The sequence below is a fragment of the Myotis lucifugus genome, unplaced genomic scaffold (genome assembly GCF_000147115.1).
Source record: "Myotis lucifugus unplaced genomic scaffold, Myoluc2.0 scaffold_7121, whole genome shotgun sequence".
Lineage (NCBI taxonomy): Eukaryota > Metazoa > Chordata > Mammalia > Chiroptera > Vespertilionidae > Myotis > Myotis lucifugus.
The window spans coordinates 1-5,769 of NW_005878169.1; the positions used below are offsets into that span (position 1 = coordinate 1).

Here is a 5,769-nt window from a genome sequence, read left to right on the forward strand (position 1 = left end):
GTATTGGGTGATGTAGGTGTCAAGACTGCGGGCTCTCAGACCCAGGTCAGAAATCCCACCTCCTCCCTCACTAGCTGCACAACCCTGAGCGGTTCCTTAGCCCCTCTAAGCCTTCATTTCCTCATCTGTAAAATGGGGATAAAGTGCCTACTTTATAAGATAGTTAAGATTAAATGAAATAATACACATAAACTGCTCAGTGGCTTGTTCATCCTGACACAAAAAAAAGGGCTCCATTCCCTTCCTACCATCCTGAGGACTTCTTATAGACCCACTTGACAGAGGAGCAAATTGAGGTCAGAGGAAGTTATGGTTCTTGCACAGGACATCACCAGTAGTAGTGGCTGAATCAAACCAAAGCTTGGCTCTGCGGACCACACAGGTCCAGGGCGGTCTGCTCCCTCAAGAAGGGTAGGTGAAGCACAGGCACATAGAAATAATGAGAATGGTTAGTCTGGGGGGGGTTCAAAATCTCCATGTCTAGGTCAACTCTACAAGGCAGGGAGCAGAGAAAGAACAGTTCTGTGGTTCCACTTTTGACAATTCTCTAGTTGTTTTCTCCATAAAGCCTGCTAGGGCCCTGACCAAACCCATTATTATTCCTGCTCTGTGGACCTTTAACACCCTGCGAGGTCACATAAAGCAGCATTTCATTCATCTTTCAATTCTTATTCAATGAAGCATGTTTTCAAAAGAATAAACTACCTCCAAAAGGGCAATGTGACTGAGTCCACGGTCACAGCCACAAAGGACACAGAGCTAACGCTAAAGCAACAACTGAGGGGAAGTAGTGATGGGGCAGTGGGTGTGAATCTGAGCCATGCAGTAAACCAGCCGGGCAGTGAATGGAGTCCAATGTGTCATCCAGTCTGATCACATTATAGTATACTAGAGGCCCGGTGCACAGATTCGTGCATCGGTGGGGTCCCTTGGCCTGGCCTGCAGGGATCGGGCTGAAGCTGGCTCTCCGACATCCCCCAAGGGGTCCTGGATTGTGAGAGGGCACAGGCCAGGCCAAGGGATTTGTGCACCAGGCCTCTAGTATGCATATAAGATCTTTGGTTAATCTCTTCCTGCCCTCCCCGCTTCTCTCTGAGATCCATCAGTCTATTCCATGTTTCCATGCCTGTGGTTTCCACTCCTGCGTTGTGCATCTGCCCCCCTGGTGGTCAGTGTGTGTCATAGCTACCGGATGGTGGGCTGGTCGCTTAGGCTGTTTTATATATATAGGTGATAAAAGGAGCCCTGTTCCTGCAAAGGTGGGTGCTATGGACTGAATGTCTGTCCCCCAGAAATTCACATGGTGAAGCCCTAACTCCCAATGGGATGGTATTAGGAGATGAGGCCTTTGGGAGGTGATTGGGTATAGATGAGGTCATGAGGGTGGAAACCCATGATGGGATTGGTACCCTTATAAGAAAAAGAGGCACCAAAGCTTGCTCTCTCCACCATGTGAGGAGACAGCAAGAAGGAGGCTATCTGCCAACCAGGAAGAGAGCCCTCATGGGGAACCACATTTGCAGTTACCTAGATCTTGGACTACCAGCCTGCAGAACTGTGAGAAATAAATGTCTATTGTTTAATCCACTCAGTCTATGGAATTTTGTCATAGCAGCCTGAGCTGACAAGATACTGGACACAGAAGACTGACCAAGGCACCCCACCTCAGTGACCACTTCCATGAGTCTGCCATTGCAATCAAATGACTAAGTCAGTCTAGGCTACCCTCTGTCTCTTGTGGGCCCATATATCTTGGAGCTCAAATCCTCTCATGCATCCTTCTGCATCTCTCTCCAAATGGACTTTTGCCACTTCCTGCAAAAACAAAAGTTTGTTTTGCCACAATACCAGCTTTGACCCCAATTCAGCAACTTCTTGCCATTAACTGGCCCATTTCTCATGACCATTAGGCCAGACTCACAAAAGAAGAATTCTAATGGGCTGAGCTCACCCCTTCGGTCAGGTTTCTACCACTGACCCACCTGGCTGTAGCCAAGAGAAGCAGAAGCCCATGGAACCCTGGGCTGGGCTGAGTCGGGAGGAAGGGTGTTGGTGATGGAGGCAATGATTGACTCTTTATCACATAGGTCTTCCATTACTAATGGCTGCCATTTATTAGACATCTACACCGAGCCAGGCTCTCAGGTATTTAATCTCATTTTAATTCCTAACATTTTCCATGCATCTTGCCAAGTAGATGTTATCATCACCTAGATGATAAGGAAACCAGGTTCTCAAGGTAGGCAACTTCTCTGCAGTCTCTTGGCCGACTGACCTATACATCAAAGATGAACCCAGTTCCAAGTCTCAAGTGTTGGGGTGCTCCTTGCCCAAGTCGGAGTTGCAGAGCCACGTCCTCCAAGCTGGGATGTTCTGATAAATTGTGCCTCTGGGTCTGCAAGTCTGAGTACCTCCTTCTCCTGGGCTTTGCCTCGATACATCTCCAGCAACCAGCCACACACCCTTGTTTACCTGGAACTCCCATCACCTTTCTGATGGATCGCTGAGAGTGGCAGTTCCGCAGGAAGACCTGACTGACCCTCCCAGCCTGACCGAGCCTGCCTGAGCTGCCTCCCCTCTGTCCTGCTGCAGCATGAACCTCCCCATTTCAGCATCTGTTCATCTGGCCTCTTCCCACACACCTTGATGGGGGATGGCCATGGCACCAAGCACATATGCATGGTAGGAGTTTAATAAATATGTGTGAAGCCCAGTTGAATTAGTGATGCTCCACGTTGTTTGGGGACACCTTGAGGGCGTTTTCTCCTTCCTTCTAGGGTGAACACTGCAGCCCACGGGGTAGGAAGGGCCCTCCGAAGACTGGAAACTAGGCCACTCCGCCTTCCTCGGGCGCTCAGAGGTCATAGACTCAACACCCTCAAAGCCCAGGCAGAGGAGGCAGGTTAAAGTCTTCCGCTTGCTGTTGGCTGGAGTTCCACACTCCCGTGAATCCAGCTGAGAGGGAAAAATTAGACTCATCCCTGTGGCTCACAGGAAGTCAGAGGTACCCCTGACCTGTGATCGGGATGAGGGCGGTGTGTCAGAACCCTGCGGGGCCTCTCCCACCATCAGAGCCCTCACCCTGCTCTCCGGCACCGCTGGGCCATTACTGCTGAGTGAGCGCGGCCTGTCTCTGGGACACTGGACTCCCTGGGATGTCCTGCTTTGCAGGGACGGTCCCCTCCAGGGGGAGCAACCTCACTTTAACACCAGATCTGCTTCCAGGCGGGTCAGAGTGGGAGGAGGCCCGGCCACCAGGCAGACACACCCCGTGAGGGAGGCCCTGCTTCCGGTCTGTGAACAGCTCAGAGGATGAGGAACAATGGGGTGCTGGGAACACAGGGTGTGGAGGGATTGCATCTGAGTTATGTAAGCGGTTATTTTGTTCCCAGCTTCCTTTCCGTCGGTACTTCAGGGAACTCCGCAGAAGCCTACATCACACCTTCTGGTTTATGTGGCGTTTGTGTACACACACACACACACACACACACACCCCTCAGGAAGCTTTCTATGGCGTGTCCCTCAACCTGCTTCCCCTTTTCAGTGGAGACCCAAGGCCACAACATACCCCAGGGAGCCCTGCCTGGTCCCTAGGGCCAAAGTGATTCCAGTTAGCGTTTCTCTATTAGAAACCCATCCGAGGAACCCAGAACTGCTGGCCCCCACCCCACCCTCATCCCTAATTGAAAATTGTCCAGCAGGAGAAATCTCCTGACACTAACCAATCAACACATTTTCAGATGGATTTTTCTAGACAGTTAATCCTCCCACGCCTGCCGGTCTTCCCCACCTGTGCCCTCGTGACGGCAAACAGGAGCAGCTGCGCCTCTGCCCATCATCACCTTCATGCTGCTCGCAGCTCCCGCCACACCTTCCACCTGCACCCCCCCACACACTCGTGTGAGCACACACACACACAGAGTCCCTCTTACTCCCACCCTTTCTCACACTCCACCAGGACCCTTGGTTAAGGAGCTGCCAAGGGGAACACACCAACACCCCCCAGAGGAACACCGTGTTGTCATGCAGACTCTCGGGGTGCTGAGGGCGAGGTGTGACTTCCACACAGGTTCTCTCCTGGCAACGTCCAAACAACAGCCAGACGCAGGGGGTGGGGGGGTCTTGCCACCTGGAGCCCCCGGGCAGGCACACACCTAACCCCCTGGCCCTTGACTCCACCCTCCCCACCCAGTGGACCGTTCCTGCTGCCTGTGGAGCCCTTGGAGGTGGGGTGTGCAAAGCTGCTTACCTGTGAGCTCTGCAGGGGAAGCTATGGGACGGGAGAGAGACGGAGAGTGTCTCCAAGTTGCAGGTGTGGTGAGTAACCCTAAGAGGTAGCCAATCACAGCGCGAGGAGCTGGGGAGGTGGGGGAGACAGGAGGACCAGGCCCTGGAGCCCAGGTGCTGAGCGCTGCTGGTAAGTGGCAGAATGGCCCTCACCTGGCGGGGGGGGGCATCCATTTGGAGCTCTGAAATCTCCTGCTGAGCTAATAACCTGATGACACCTGCCAAACACAGATGCATCCCCCTCCCTCATTCTCCTGGATGGGTCACATTCCCCAGCGAAACCTCTGAGTCCTTGGCACCCCTGGGTGCAGGGCTCTCTTCCCATCGCAAGAAGACAATGTATTGCAACCGCCATACATTTAGGACTCTCCAAATGAGCCCAGCAGGTGAGAATGGGCCTCTCGCCCTCAGCAGAAGAGAGAAAGGACAGAGGCACCGTGTTTCAGCTCTAATCTTAAGGGAAGGAGAAAACAGACATCGGCTTACAGTCCTTCAGCAGTGGGAACGTCGCCGATTCACAGAAAGGGAGAGACGGAGGCAGACACTTGAATCACGCATCTTAGCTCCACTTTATTACAACACCAAGGAAAGCGGTTGCAGGAGGAATGATACCGGAGATGAACACAGAGATAAAGCCACGCTCAGTGGCATGGCCTACACCTTCTACAGGGCGTGAGTGAGTGTCGGGGGCTCTGTACATGCATGTGGGGCTGTGGGGCGTGTGCTGTGTGCGGGTGATGGCTCTCGCGGATGTTTCCTTTCATTGCTTGACGGATGATGGTTGAACTCGGTGTCTCCCGGCAGACTAGCAAGGGGCTCCCCTGCTAGGACTGGGACCCTGCCTTCTTCTTCTGGAATTTTCTGAACTGGGACTGAATGGCCACGGCCGCACGTTCTGTCTCGGGCGCGTCCATGTCGATGTCAAACTCTTCTTGAACCTTCTTCTGCCCATCTGTAGCAAGAAAAACACAGACAGAGGCCATCACTGAGCCAGAAGCCAGCAGGAAGGCGGGCGGCCGCTCTGGAAGGGACAGCCCCCAGGCTGCCACACGGCATGCCACCCCCAGCACAAGACCTAGTGCGCAAACCACTGTCCAGTGGCTCCTGTCCTGACCCTCATCCAAGTCGGCCGCCTTCCGGCTGCCCTAGCGCCACACCTGCAAGGGACGGTGAAACTCAAGGGCACAGTCTCAGCACCGCAGACATTGTCTGCACAGTTTTCTGCTTCTCGTGTTCATGTTTTATAGACAGTGGTAGACATAGCGACGGTGCCGTTCCTTCCTCCTGGGACTTCCTGTGGATACAGTGTAAATGGTGCTACGGATAGTGACCCAGAGGCAGCAGATATCAGCTCCGAGTTAAACTCGAGTCTCTGTGTGAACTTTACCGCCAAGGAGGTTTGCTTATTGAATTAAGGCTTCTGTTTTTATCACCGTCACGAAGGGATGACAGCGTGTGACCGTCACAGTTCGGCGGAACTTT

The 5,769-nt window shown here is 53.2% G+C and overlaps 1 pseudogene; it reads right to left on the minus strand.

Moving 5' to 3' along the window:
* Nucleotides 1-4,832: 4,832 nt before the first annotated feature.
* LOC111824792 lies at nt 4,833-5,278 on the minus strand (annotated as a pseudogene).
* Nucleotides 5,279-5,769: the final 491 nt, after the last annotated feature.